Source organism: Paroedura picta, chromosome 4, assembly GCF_049243985.1.
Source record: "Paroedura picta isolate Pp20150507F chromosome 4, Ppicta_v3.0, whole genome shotgun sequence".
Lineage (NCBI taxonomy): Eukaryota > Metazoa > Chordata > Lepidosauria > Squamata > Gekkonidae > Paroedura > Paroedura picta.
The window spans coordinates 96,469,460-96,485,503 of record NC_135372.1 but is presented as its reverse complement, the minus strand read 5'-3'; the positions used below and the strand labels follow the sequence as shown (position 1 = coordinate 96,485,503).

Genomic DNA, 16,044 nt, shown 5'->3' with positions numbered 1-16,044 from the left:
GAAATCATGGCTGGGGGAAGGAATGAAGTGAGTGGGCAATGCACATAGGTAACAATTCCATTGCCCCCTCTGGAAATCAAAGCATGTCCTCCATTCTATTGTGGCTACGATGTATTTGATTTCTTTAGGGTTGTCAACTCCAGGATGGGAAATCCCTGGAGATTTTTGGGATGAAGCCTGGGGCTTGGGGAAGGGGAAATTTAAGCGGCCATGAAGCTCCCCCTCCAAAGCAGGCAATCTCTTCAGCAGAACTGATCATTACAGGGGAACTCCAGGCTCCATAGCCTTCCCTTTGCTGCCTGGTTTACCGTCTCCAGACTCCATCTATAGTTAATCCAGAGACAAATTTAATTCAAATGGAAATGAGAAGCACCTTCTTCTGACCACACAAAAAGAATAGCGATCCGGCAGATTTATCCCACCTCCCACATTCTAATAATCCTAAAATACATCTTTTCTTGGCTGTTCTATTAAAGATCAAACTTAAAAGCTCTGTTCTCTTTGAGGGGTTCATCATGCCTGCTGTTTGTTTGGAATAAACCACTAGTAGCAAAACTTGGAGATTCTATGCTTAGCATCAGGTTCATCATACCCCTGACTAAGATTTATTTAGGTATGCATCTCTTCTCATCCTAAAGGATAGCCAACTCCTTGGAAGTAAGGGAAATAATATTTTCCTCTAGATATTTTAACCAAATCACATTGATCTATAAAATAATGACAACTCCCATGGGTCATGTGAGAAGGCCAAAATGTTCAGTCTATCAGCATCATTTGGAGGAGAAGACACCTCCTCTCAGGATGAATAGCAGAAGTGGGGATGATGAGGAAGTAGAGAAGGGAGAAGAAGAAAAGTTGGTTCTTATATGCTGCTTTTCTCTATGCTCAAAGCAGCTTACAGTCACCTTTCCCTTTCCTCTCCCCACAACAGACACCCTGTGAGATGGGTGAGGCTGAGAGAGCCCTGATATCACTGCTTGGTCAGAACAGTTTAACCAGTGCCCTGGCGAGCCCAAGGTCACCCAGCTGGCTGCATGTGGGGGAGCGCAGAATTGAACTCAGCACTCCTAACCACTACACCAAACTGGCTTCCCTATGCCATGCAGATGCCAAGAGGGCAAGGCCCCTGTTGTTGCCCCAGAAAAAGTGATTGTGGCGAATGCATACTTTTCTCACTCCTGCAGCACTAGGACATGGCAGCAGCTAGCTGTCAAATTCCTTCTTCTTTTAACAGTGCAGGAGCCCTGGTGTAGCTGGTGATGTGGAACTTGGATTAATATGAATCTTGTAGGTGTGATGGACAAGCTGAGTTGATGTTCTGAGCTGCGTGCTGCTCATGGATGGGCCTAAGGAGTATTATAACATGTTCCAGATCCCACAGATTATTAAATCTACAATAAAGTTCACATTTGGAAAATGTATGCACAGCCAGGTCTGAAGGCTGCATCAGATGTCTCAGTTATTCCATCTGTAAACTGGGCACAAGAGTCTCTTTTTAAAGGCAAAAGGAGCCACATATATTTCTGGTAAGTGCTTGGAGGAAGAGCATGTCTCATGGCTTAAGTGCCACTCAGCACTTAACACCCACTCAGGGCAGCTGTCCCGCCCCTGAGTGCCTCCTCCTCCAACTGGCTGGCCTGTCTGTCCAGCGGCTAGCTAATCGCCTTCCGTTTCTCACCCCTGACCACCCCTTCCTCCTTCCACTTCCCTCTGAGGCTCAGAGGCTGCAGATCCCTGCCATGTGAGAGCTCCCCCCTGCCAGTGAGTTCCATAACAGCTGCCTACAGCCTTTCCAGGTCCTGGGGGGAGGGGGAGTCCATCTGCAGAGTTCTTCCACCCCACCCCCCTAATCTAACACCCGTTGTATTCCTGAATGCAATGGACTTGACCCCTAACTTGATAATATTTTTTGTTATAAAATGTGTTAAGTCATATACCAGCTATTTGTGCATGAGCAACTTAGAAGACAGAATTATTCAAAGATCCTATAAGGAGAACAAATGAGGTCTGTGTTGGATAAAAGCAGCACTTGGAAGTTAAATCCCAGATCATGCAGCTTCCAGAGCCCTGGCAATCAGCCACTGCTTGGAACATAGGTCTTCTGCGGCTTGGGAGGTAAAAAGGAGATCAGTTTCTGGGCTAATGTTCCTGCAACAGAAAACAGACACAGCGTCTCCCACCCAGCAGAGATCTTAAGAAGTGCCTGCTCTGAGCTAGCATGGAATACCATCCAATAATGTACCACACTTCTTTTCCTGGAGCTTTGGTACAGGATCTCTGTGTATATATGGATGGCTGAATACATGTCTGGCAGAACTGGCCAACGCATGGTTCCAGCTTTTTAGATTCTGTGCTGAAATGGTTACTGGAGTTTCTGAGCTAGTTGCAGAGGCTGACTTACAGAGCTCACTGCAGTGGAACTAATAGTGCCTTCAAGGGATTTAGTGATATAACTCAGGAATCCACCAATCCAAGGCTGCCTTATAAATAAATGCCAGACTTTGTTCCTCACAGGAAGACACAGGGACAAGCTGTGCGCGACTGCATGCATGCACACAGAGAGAGACTCATTTGGCAATGCATGTTCCTGCACACAGACGTAAACTCCACTCAGCGTATAAACGCATAGTAAGATGGAATGTGTGTATGTTTATGCACTGAATAAAGCATCAGTCACAGCCACACAATGCATGCTTTATCTCTCACAGAACTTTACGTAACATGTGTGCACACAAATAGAAACAAACCATAAATATGCTGACATATGGACATACCTATATGGGCAGGGATTGGGCCCTATCAATTAGCACAGATCTACAATCTTTCTACAGCAACATTAATGCAAAGTGAAAGCAATAGGAACATTACACATGCACCAATCCATGACAGACCTCCTAATCATTTGGCTGCGTCCCCTCCACTTTCTTGTCAAAGAGGAACAGTTATCCACCCCTCTGCCATTTACTGTGGTTTCTACTACCAGGCACAGGTTCCTGCGAACATCTAACTGGGTATCATCTGCATTGCATGAAGAGGTTCATCACAGCTTCTCAGCTGCTGCTCAGCAGCAGTGGCCACTAACCACCTGCCTCAAATTGCCATCTGGTAGGGATGGATGAGAATTGAGGCAGCTGCCCTTTATTGCCAGACTGTCTTTCATGCTCTGTTACTGTATTTAGCAACTCCAAAGGAAGCATGGTTCCATACTCCTTCCATATGTTTTTTTTTTTTTTTAACTTCTTAACTAGTTATATTGCCTATATGGCTACATATAGGAGGTAAAAGAGGAAAAGAATTTCAACCACTGTGTTACATTTCCATTCCCCAAGCTTCTTAAGGGGGTCTCATTTCGAGGCTTATTACGTCTTGTGGCTCCCGTTGACTAATGTTCTGTCTTTGGCTGGGAAGGTACAGTTGTAGTCTTTCCCTCGGAGTATACGTCGATAAATCTTGAAGCAGTTGTACCTCCTGGACTCCAATATCAGTGCAGATGTTTTTCCATGAAGCTCCTTTCAATCGATTGCTTTCACCGCAGATCCATATGTCTTTTAATTGATTCTTGTGTATTGTTGCTTTGGAGTGGCTATATATCTTCTCAGGTAGGGTGTCCTTATCTGAGCTGCACAACTCTGACATCCCCTTTTCCATCTCCATAATTTCAGATTCCTCTTCTGCTGATAATTTTCCACCTTGTTTAGAGCTATCATCAGCCACTACTGTTGGTTCATCATTCCTGTTAGAGACTTCTTCCTTAATGCCTTTAAACTCCATGAGCATATTTTTAAGTGAGCCATTTATAGATTCTTTCAGGTCTTGTGTTTGTTTCTCTAGAAGATATGCAAATTTTTTAAACGAAAACATGTTCCAGGTTTGGAATTTTGTTAGACTTTATCAATTATGCATATGTTGTTTCCAAAATATATTTGCAATTTTGCAAATAACCAGTAGAGGTCCTACAGAGTCCTAACGAAAGCAACAGTCTGTTTTGAATTAAAGGAATGTCTCTAAGGCTTAGTTCTCGCGAGATTTCACGGCTCTAATCTCTCTTATCTTCGAAGACAAAAACAGATGTAATAAGAGCTGTTACTTATTAGTTTGAGTTAATTTAAGTCCTTCTTCTGCTTAAAAAAGAAAATTAGCCTGCCTCATAATGAGGTGGCATCAAGCAGAGCCAAAAACGGGGGGAAGAGTAAAGACGGAGAAGCAGGAAAGCACTTGCATCTCTGCGTTGATTAATGACTCAATATCTTGGAATTTGGCAGTTTCACCCCCTCAGTGGTAATAAATAGTCTTCCTGTCACTCTGGCTTGTTTGGATTAGCGAGAGCAACTCTCCACGCCGAGAGTTCATTCCAGGGAAGAGGGTGCCGAGGGAAACCCCACTCACTGTTTGTAGGCTCGATCTGATGTCTGCCAGATGTTTTCACTCCGGAGTTGTGGTGAGTCGAAGGTCTTGCTGGGAGGTATCCAATTAGTTTTGTAGATTAAAATAAGCTTTGTAGATTGCAGAGTTGAAAAAGGAGGAAAAGGAAAAAAGATTTTAAGATGGCGGACGGCGCTTGCTGGACCCTGTGCACACTGAGCTTACGTTCCAGTGGGAGATTAATTTCCCTGCGGAACAGAGAGGCCCCAGAGATTCACAAGGAATTCCTGAGAAGATTTATGGGTGGGTTAGCGTACCCAAAACCCGATTCTGTCAATCACAGCAGCGATTGACCCTCAGTGGAACAGGAGCACGAAGTATTCGAGCTATCCAAGTGCCATGGCTCCGCCTTCTCTCCTCCTTCCATATGTTTTGTTCCTGCAAAATGTGCTTCCTCTTTAAGTGATGTTCATACTTCTTTGTGAAAACTTGCAAGGATTGGGAAGGGGGGAGGAGTGAATGCTGGGGAAGACAGGCAAATCCACCTCCCTACAACCTAAGCATGCTTAGTTTTACTTAGGACTGAATGTGGATTCAGACATGCATCCTAATGCACATCCCACTGAAAATAATGCCACACAGGTAAATAACAACCAGACCTGGGCATCCTTCCAATACACCTCTGAAAATGGTTGTTTGTCCATTGGCACTGCAATAATATCAATGAGAAGTAACTTCTGATGAGCATCTGAAAGCACACCCCCTACCCACTTTCTGTGCTCACAAGTCATCAAAATTACACATAAGCTAGCCTAGGGAGACAGTTTTCTTACATAGGACTGGCTCTGGAGCAGCTGAGCAATCTGAATAGGAAAAGCTGATTCTTCAGTCAGACCAATATGGGTGAGTGAAGCTGCTAGGCATGGGAATGTATGTGTGTGAGAGAAAAGCATGGTTCTCAGTAAACACATGAAGACGAAGACGAGGAAGAAGAAGAAGCCGCCGCCGCTGCCGCGTTTTGTACCCTACTTTTTACTACCTGAAGGAGGCTTAAAGCAGCTTACAATTGCCCACCCTTCCTCTCCCTGCAACAGAAAACCCATGAGGTACATGAGGCTGAGAGAATTCTGAGAGAACTGGGACAGGCCCAAGGTTACCCAGCTGGCTACATGTGGAAGAGAAGTGGGGAATCCAACCTGGTTCTCCAAATTAGAGGCCGTTCCTCTTAACCACTACACCAAACTGACTCTGAAGAAGCACTAAAATTAACATATTTGACAATAAATTGTTATTCTTTCTGCTTATCCTAAACACGATTAACATTTGTGCTGATAATTTGTATTTGCAGTTATTTTACCTACTTTCATAAATTATTAGTCATTTATTACACAATTTTTTATTGGTCACTGTTTTTGAATCTTTTAATAAGCTAGTTACTATTTAATGTCCTATGTATTTTGCATCTTGTAAAATAAACATTCAATGTAATCAGATAATATCTATCTCCATCTCTTTTGCTATGTGAAGAGTTGAACTTGTGGCTTGACCATTTTCTGGACCTTTACAACAGCAGCACAGGAAAGAACAGGCCAACCTGATAAAGAAGCAGCATGGAAAGGCCTTCATATTCTTATGTCTGTCCTGGTTTGCAAACAACAGCTGCCCCAGACTTTTTAAGAAGCTGGGTACAAACCACAGAAACATGTGTCATAAAACTGGTGTTGGAGGCACTGAATCAGCACAACAAACTTGTGAAAACTCTCTTGGACTTCAGTCTGCAACTAAATGATGAGTGGAGATTCAAGACTGAGTCTGATGTCTAATTAAATTAAAAATCTGCTCCCTTACTTCAGTAGCTACTAACCCTGAGAAGGGGGGAGGTGACCAGACAAAACAGTGTTGCACTTACGTGTAACTGTGCTGGCACACATTGGGACTGCACCTGCACAGGCCAGACACCAGAGGCTCTCTTAAACCTACTATTCCCCTGCGGAGCTCCTTAGAAGCCATTTTCCCACCTAACGGTCAGTGCTCCACAGGGAGGAACTCCCCTTTTCCCCTCAGTCCTCCTGAGCCACCATGAGTGTCATGAATGTAACTCATCCTATGAACTCACAGGAGGATCGGAAGGGAATGTGTCCCTGCACATAGGACACCTTGATGAATAACAGTTACAGGTGAGTGCAATGGTTTTAATCTTCAATCTTCTGTGCAGTCCCACATTGGGAGACTACAGAGCTCCTTACCCTGGAGGCGGGGTGAGTTTCAGTGGAACAAGGAGTGTGGCATGGCTCTGCCAACTGCTGACTTCCTTCTTACATTCACATCCACAGAACAGTGCTTGACAAAGGTGTCCCATGACAACCACATTACTGCTTGGCAGATGTCCTCCAAGGGAGGGTCTGCCAACATTGCCCATATCCATGAAGAATATGCCTGACACTATAAAGGACGTGGAAGGCCGCAACCTCATAGCAGGGACTACCTAGAAATGGTGTGTGCTGAAGTTGGCCTCCATCTAGAGCTGCCAAAGTAGAACACAAAACACAATGGGAGGAGAAGTTCTGTCCTCATGTGGGTCACTTTAACCCTTGAACCTGTCTATCAGTTCCATGCATGTGCCTTCCCTAAATTAATATCTCCATTGGTACAGTGAAGTTTCTCCAAGAATGTCTGTTTCCATTAGGCAAAATGTCAGAGGAGGGAAAGTTAACATTTCCCCCTCCCCATGCCCTTCTGCAGAATCCTGGAAGCTAAATTTGTAAAAGAAAAAAAATAATTTAAGAAACTGTAATGTGTATCAACCCCCTACTTAAAAGTAGAACTAGGAACAATGTTTAGGTTTCTGTGGTCTGGGTTGGGTTTTAAAAAAATCGAATGCTTCAGTATTTAGGGGCTTTTCGCACGCCTTCAAAATCGCACAATGGTTGCCAATTGAAAACGCTACTGATTTGCCATTATGCACAACGTCGTTGACAATCTGCCACACACCTGAAACCGATCCGCAAAAAGCGCTTCCTTGTAGCGCTTTCAGGGAAATCCCCAAAAGTGGATTCACCCTCCGGAAAGCGCTACACTCCTGCAACCAATCTGCAACACTAGCGGGAAAGTTCTGTGCGTTACCATTGTTGTGGTTTCTACAAAGTCCCTCCCCCTGGCTCTCTCCTCTGATCTTCCGGCGAAGCGATCGCCATTTTTTTTTCTCTGAGCGAGCAGAGTTCAACCCACCAGCAAGCCTGTTTAGAGGCTTCCCCGGCTTCAGTCCCTCCCCAGAGCTGTTTAGTCACTAAGCACAAACAACAGAGAAGCCCGTTTGCTGATGTATTTTCCCTTTATTTTTTACACTGTTTTCGGCCAAAAATCGGGCCCGTGAGGGGGGGGGATTATTTTTTTTCACTTGGGGGGAGCGTGGCAACGATGAAACGACAGCTCAAACACACCTGCCAGCTGATGGGTCTCTCCGTTGCAACGAATCAACACATATTCGTTGCAATGGGTGTTTTTTTTAAAAAAAAAAAACCTTTCTTAAAGGGAAAGGGGCTGTTTGGGAGCATGCTAACGGCTGCCCATTGGCTGCTTGACGGCCAGGGGCGGGACGAGCTCGGCAATAGCGCTTCCTTTCTAGCGATTTTTGCTGAGACCGGAAGCTTGTGGGAAACGATAGAAACGCAACTGGATTCCACTACAAAGTCAGGTATGCATAATGACGAATTGCACTATTTTAAATGGCGATTTTTCGTTCAGCAAACAATTTGCTACAAGGATCCCGGTGCGGAAAGCCCCTTAGAATTGATGTAATGGTTTTGTTGTTAACATTTTCCAAGCAACAACCAGCCAACATTTTTGGAACTAAATGGCAGAGATAGAAGGTTGATGATTTATTGTCTAGCTATCTCACAACAGCGGTATCATTCTTACTGTGTTTCAGCATTTAGCTGTAAGCAAACTTACTCATAGGAGTGGAAATGAACAAGTACTTGTATACAGAAGCCATAGCTCTCAATAGTTTTTATAATTTGTATAAATTAAGCCACATCTGCTAGTATTGTAGGGTGAGGTAGGCTCTGATTGCATTCTTAAGCTCAAGATGACTTGCAACATTTCCAAGGTGGATTGTGTGTGTGTGTTGCACAGATTGTAAAAAAAAAAAAAGTGTGAATTTGCTGCATTTTAGCACACCTTATCCAGCAGCTAGACTGCTTCTGGCAAGGTAGTGCCCAAAGGAGTCCACTAATCAATAAACAGTTGCTGAGACAGCAAACAGCTTGCCTGGGATAGGCAGCATTTCAACCCCTGAAAATGTGGCTTTGTCATTGTCAGCAGAGAGGTAGAAAGCAAGGAGAATGGTAGCTGAAGGACAAAAAGGCCTCCAGCTTCTTTGTGCTTCTTAAACTGCCGTGTTTCCTTCTCCCCCCCCCCCCTCCACATCATGCCCGGTAGTAACCTTAATTTTGCCCAGCAAATCACTTCATGTCTGTCTCTCATGTGAACAGCTTGTCCCTTATGCACCAGTAGCCCATTTTATCTGAAGACAGCATCCTTCGAGTCTACTACTACAGCAACGTCCTGTTACAAAATGAGTGGCTCTTAATTCAGAATCACAATATATGGAACTCCCAATAATATATGACCAACCACGTCTTATACTGTAAATATTATTAGTATATGTGTGCTTATATTATAATTTATTTGACCACTGATGGTCAAAACACGTTTGGTCTATGGTCATACCATGTGCAACCATTAAGGTCATAATATTGCAATTTCTGATGTTTATACTTTAAACTTGCTTTTAATCTTCTTAATGTGCACTAAATAACAAATATTTGTATTATAATTTTAATATTCTTTGTTCTGCCTTCGGGTTCCTGACTCATTTATCAGGTTGGGTTTTTGTTTCCTTTTTGTTTTGCATATAACATTTATATGCCACCTTTCTACCCACCTCAGGGCCCTCGGATTGGTGAGCATTAAAACTTACAAAAAAAGATAAGTGTTTAAAATTCAAATAAATATTAATACAATGATATAAGAAATATCAACAAACAAATGGTGAGGATATAAATTGTTGTCGAATGTAGTTTGGGAATAAGCTGGAGACTGGGTAGGGTGGGGATCACAGAGGTAAGAGACAGAGTGAGAGTGCGCTTTCAGTGAAAGCAATTTTAAAATATTTTTTCTTCCTCCTGCCAGCTGCTGAAATGCTGGTGGGCAAAACTCACCATGGGTGGGAGATCTCCTACCCCCACTGGGTACGTGGCTACCGTACAGGAGGCAGATTAATAAGAGTAAGGGAAAGCTAAACAAAACCAAAAAGAAATACACAAAGCAATGTACAACAATGCTAATTAAAACAATTTAGAAACCATTCAACAATTACAATTAAACTGCAATAAATCAGCCAAGACATATACATACAATGTGCTATTGGAATAAATGCCAGAAGAATAGTTTGTTGGTCTGTGGCAGAAGAAACCAATTTTTTTTAAAATTAGTATTAATGGTATTTCTAATTATAGATCAGAATACTGCAACCCATGTCCTTCTGATTATTCACATGGGAACAATCTTCCTCTGTACTTAACATACTGAAGGCTTGGGAAAGATGCTTTTTAAGTAGGAAAAATATGACAAAAATTACATCTGACAACTATCTCCTCACCGCTTGATTGTTGATATGTCTTATGTAATTGTTTTAATATTTATTTGTGCATAAAACCAAAACAGAATTATTATTATTTATTCTTTAAATTCCGTTTATATCCTCCCTTTCTGTTCAGTGAGAACCCAAAATGATTTACCTCATTCTCTATCTTTCCCAGCAATGTGGATTCATAAGTAGGCAAAATACTCTGGTTTGCCTCGCTTAACACTGCACATATGCCTGCACTTGTAAGCACCAACACTGTATGAAACAAAGATGGAATGTCCTTCATTTCCATACAGTACAGTGGAACTACCATGCAAATAAATGAGTACACATGATCTATGATATCCATGGCAATTATTAACATGTGAATGGCTAGTTTCTTGGGTCTGCTAGCAGACAGTTTCCATGGGAGTGAAAGAGGAGGTGGTATGCTAGTAGGCAAGAATGCGCTAAAGCTCAGACATATTCACTGATCATGAACATATGGGCTAATAATGAAATAGCTGATTATCTTAAAATCCATAATCTGTCTGATAATTTTCTCTTTCAGAAACCTGCCTTCCCAGCCCAATTTTTTCCTGCAGCAGGAACAGGGTTCAGGGTACTTTCTTAATACCCTGTTTGGTGTAGTGTTTAGGAGTGCGGACTTCTAATCTGGCATGCCAGGTTCAATTCTGCACTCCCCCACATGCAGCCAGCTGGGTGACCTTGGGCTTGCCACAGTACTGATAAAACTGTTCTGACCGAGGAGTGATATCACTGAACTGAAACAATGGGGCAGAGTCATGCCCATCTGCTGCTTTAGACCTCATTTTTTCCTGGACTACTGTTCAGTGATCCAGTAGACAGCCTGAAAATGATGGCAACGTGACATGCAAAACCCATATCTTTTTAGGAGTTGGTTGACTCAAAACCTGCAAGTTTACCATGCTGACTTCCCAACATATATGTGTATCCAAAAATAAATGCCATATGGTCAAATATGAATAATTTGTAGCAGTTGGTATTGAGACCAGACAAGAACCTTTTCATCATGGACCTCTATATACAAGCATAGTAAGCCCTCTTGGACAGAGATCTGCTTAAGATGCTGGGACATACTACATTTATTTTTCTAGGTAGAGAAACTCCAATATTTGGCTGTTCTGTCTACATGCCAAAGCTTGAGCTAAGATTCTTCTTGTTATGGTTGCTGTTAAGATGTTGAGCAAACAGGACACAAAAGTAAATAATTTTTCATTGTTCTTCTGCTTGGTCCTCATCTACTCCTTATTTTTTTCAAAACTAGGAGGAAAGGTTATTAATTTTATATGGAACTCTTTTGGCACTTGCATTAGTCACAATGTAAAATCCTTTAAAGCCACTCCACTTCAACTTAACAACAGTGAAAAGAGGTATGCCACTAAATTATAACAATAGGGTGAACCCAGGATTTGTGCTATTTCTTTTCAGCCTCAAGTAGTTGTAGTGGTGGGGTACTGTAAATGAGCAAAGAAAGACAGAGAAGCACCGGTTGCAATATTATCATGACATCAAATAACTGTTTCTTTTGAATTCTGAGAAAAAAATAGGAAACAGAATAATAATTTCATTTGGGAACCAAAAACTTGATTGGTCACCAGATTGCAGACTTTGTCATCTAAAACAGTTAAGTGAAGAACTAGCCCTTCTGTCACTAATAGCTCACAAGCTGTGAGGTTACTTAACTCATTTGGGAAAGGATTTTCAGGATGTTGTGTTTTTAAAGTCATATGGTAATACCAAGTTGGATACCTCCCTTGCAGCCACATCTGATATGTACTAATTATACTACTGACATTTTAAATGGACAGGCAATGATTCTCATGGTATGGAGGTAAATAACTTCATCTGATAAATAAAAATTTATGAAACTTTTATTAAATGGCCAGGACATTTTTTGGCAGCCTTCCATACATATTGTTAAAAAATTGAGAGTCAATTTGTGTGACACTGGGAGATCTGTGAACAACAGTGCAATACTCAGCCAAGTTACATCTGTCAAAACCTATTGATTACAGTGCTTGTACTAATAGGGTTTAGTAGACTAGGATTTAGTAGACTACCAAAGTTATGCTCAAATTCCTACAAGCTAGGCTCCAGCAATATGTGGACCGAGAACTTCCAGAAGTACAGGCAGGATTTCGAAGAGGCAGAGGAACTAGAGATCAAATTGCCAACATACGCTGGATCATGGAGAAAGCTAGGGAGTTCCAGAAGAATATCTACTTCTGCCTTTGATTGTGTGGAGCACAACAAATTGTGGCAAGTTCTTAAAGAGATGGGAATACCAGAGCATCTTATTTGTCTCTTGAGAAACTTATATGCAGGTCAAGAAGCAACTGTGAGAACTGAACATGGAATCACTGATTGGTTCAAAATTGAGAAAGAAGTTCGGCAAGGCTGTATACTGTCACCTTGCCTATTTAACTTGTATGCGGAGCACATCATGAGAAATGCGGGATTAGAGGAGTCACCAGTTGGGATCAAGATTGCAGGGAGAAATATCAACAACCTCAGATATGCAGATGATACCACTCTAATGACAGAAAGTGAAGAGGAACTAAAGAGCCTGTTGATGCGGGTGAAGGAGGAGAGTGCAAAAGTTGGCTTGAAACTCAACATCAAGAAAAAGAAGATCATGGCATCCGGCCCTCTCAGTTCCTGGCAAATAGATGGGGAAGAAATGGAGATAGTGACAGATTTTATTTTCCTGGGTTCCAAGATCACTGCAGATGGGGACTGCAGCAAATAAATTAAAAGACGCTTGCTCCTGGGGAGGAAAGCTATGGCAAATCTAGACAGTATCCTAAAAAGCAGAGACTTCACCCTGCCAACAAAACTGCATTTAGTCAAGGCTATGATATTCCCAGTTGCAATGTATGGCTGTGAAAGTTGGATTATAAGGAAAGCTGAGCGTCAAATAATTGAACTCTGGTGCTGGAGACGACTCTTGCGAGTCCCTTGGACTGCAAGGCGAACAAACCGGTCAGTCCTAGAGGAGATCAGCCCTGACTGCTCCTTAGAAGGCCGGATCATGAAGATGAAACTCAAATACTTTGGCCACCTCATGAGAAGGAAGGACTCCCTGGAGAAGAGCCTAATGCTGAGAGCGATCGAGGGCAAAAGAAGAAGGGGACGACAGAGAATGAGGTGGCTGGATGGAGTAACTGAAGCAGTAGGTGCAAATTTAAATGGACTCCGGGGAATGGTAGAGGACAGGAAGGCCTGGAGGATCATTGTCCATGGGGTCGTGATGGGTCGGACACAACTTCGCACCTAACAACAACAACAACAACAGACTAGGATTTACACCAGCCTTCTGCTTGTTATGACTACCTGCTACCTTCAGCACAGAACCTGCCCCGAGTGGGCTGAGAGGGTCCTTGACTGTTTACACAATCAGACTCCAGCAAGGAGGAAGGACAAGCCCCTTCAGGTTCACAGCTCTCTTGATCATTGCTGGTGTGTAATAAAACAGTCCTGACTTGGGTAGCCCAGGCTAGCCTGATCTCAGAAGTTAAGCAGGTTCAGCCTTGGTTAGTATATGGATGAGAGACCACAAAAGGAAGATCAGAGTTATCACGCAGAAGAAGACAATGGCAAACCACCTCCAAACTTTTCTTGCCTTGAAAACCCCATTGAGTTGCCACAAGTCAACTGTGGATGGAAAAAACAGAGATCCAGAACAAAGATTGCCAGGTTGAATAACAGGCAGAAACAGGCATATCATAGGCCTCCATGTAGTGAAGGGTGGCGTATTTTCCTTTGTCTTTTCTCTTCCAATTGCATGGTGGCAGGGTCACATCAGGGAGATATGCTGACATCCCCATATTCATTGGCTGCTTCTATGCATGGCCAACACAAGGGTGTCACTGGCTTATGAGTCTGTGATTGGTGGGTGTAGATGTTGCTAGGCGCTTGCATGCAGCTGCTATACGCTTTGCTCCCTAAAAATGGGTCATTATGGCAACCTCTTTTATCTGCTGAAAGAGCAGAAGATGTTAACTAATTTCACCAGTAACATGCTGGGATTTGGGACTTAAGCCAGCACTACCTATTAATTTATTGGAGATTGTTCCTTTGCTGTAGTGATATGCAACCCTGATGATTTCTCTGTTTTTATATTGCTTTCTTAATAATTTCAAGGTTTTTTACTGTTGTTCAGGAGGCAGGGTTTTTGTGACTATTATTATGGCCTTTAAAAATATGTAGAGTTAGTTTCTTAAATTCCTTTGAAGAAAGGCAGATGAGCTCAAAATATATGGAACAGTGAATATTTTCATCAGATAAAGAACAGTGCAGTCCTGAGCACAGTTAGTTTATTGAGGCCAATAGGCTAAGGAGAATATAACTCTTTTTAGGTTTGCATTGCAAGCCTTCTTGCAAGAGAGATTTGGAAGGAGGAGAGATGGGAGGGAGTGGAAATAAACAAACAAAAAAGGTAAATGAGTCATCAAAAATCACATTGCTTCAGTAGTACAGCAGAGACTTTTATCCTTGACTGAAGACTTGAGCACACAGCAATGCTTCTTAAGACAGAAATCCAGAGTTGAAGAGATTCTTCACTGGTTCTTTAGTTTAGAGAGATTGGAAACCAAGAGACTATTTATTCACGGCAGGAGGCACAAACAGAGCTGATTTTATTTGAATTGATGGCCTGTGTTTCTGAAGCTGATGAGATGTTGCAGGCTGTGGTGTTCATCAGTTGATCCTTGAGGGGAACATGACCCAGGCGCTGTCAAATTGTAGCATGGCAAGAGATATTGCCTGAGGAGAGTTGTTGGACTCCTTTGCAGAGAAGCCAAGGCAATTGTTTGCAGCCTGTACAAAGCAAGCAGACTGCTGTGTATCAGACATGTGTGGCATACATACACTAATGGACTGCAGATAACTAAGATAACTAAGATAACTAACATATTTACCAGTTCCTGAAATACAGATACGGCCTGTTATATTAATTTTAGACAGTGATTCCACGGGTTACCGTGATTAAGAATATGCCCAAGCAGTGGCGTACCTAACCTATTTGGCTCCCAGGGTGGATAATTTTTCACCACCACCCCTTTTTAGTCACAGCTGACTTATGACAACCCTATAGGGTTTTCAAGGCAAGAGGCATTTAGTGATGGTTTGCCATTGCCTGCCTCTGCATCCGACAAAATCAGGCTAGAACAAATTTAGGGTCCAGTGGCACCTTTAAGACCAACAAAGTTTTATGCAAGGTATGAGCTTTCATGTGCACGTTTTATTACAAAGGAACTTTAAGAATAGAATGGAAAGGGAAACTGCTGAAATGCAAGTTATTACAACACTCAGAACAATGGACTCCCCAGGACTCAACAGGGACCTTGGTTTCTTAACTCACTGTACTCTTAACAAGCCCTCAAAAAGGCCTAATGTCCTCTGTATTTTAATTTATCTCTTAAACTTACCATTTTGCTCCTTAATATGTGTGAACTGTCCCTGTAGGCGGTGTGCTGTCTGGGACCACATCCAGTGTCTGGACTGTGCTTCCGCCTGCACAGGCCAATCTGGACATGCTGAGACCAGATTACTGGCCCCTGGAGCACCCACCTCCAGAAGCCGGCCGCGAGACACTCTGGCAGCCTCACACCCAGAGCCTGCCTAGCAGCCGAGGTGGGCACTCCTGCCCTGCCCTGACTGCCAATCAATGCAGCCTCCAGCAGCTGCCACACATCAACTGGCTGCGCAGCCATTGGCACGGTTGACAGCATGCCTCCTGCCTCACCTGCCACATACCAGGGCAGCTGGATGCAGGGCACTCACCCCACCTGCCAGCGGCAGCAATAGGTTGCTCGATGGTGTCAGGGGCCTGCCACAAGGCGCTCGGTAGGCACTTGGTATGGCTTCTATTTTCTATTTTAAAGCCAAAAAGCTGATCTCAAATATCTACAAATCTCCATTTACTAACTAGCTAAAACATCACAAATACAACCATAAGTTTAACCAAACTGAATACTGTCCCCAAAGAAGGACCCCCAATCATCCAT

General features: G+C 42.9%; 1 protein-coding gene across 2 annotated transcripts in view; it reads right to left on the bottom strand.

Annotated features, from left to right (window-relative positions):
• The window catches only part of PACSIN1 (protein kinase C and casein kinase substrate in neurons 1), a 62,263-nt gene that overhangs the window by 23,666 nt on the left and 22,553 nt on the right, over positions 1-16,044 (bottom strand). The gene's annotated exons all lie outside the window — the stretch shown is intronic.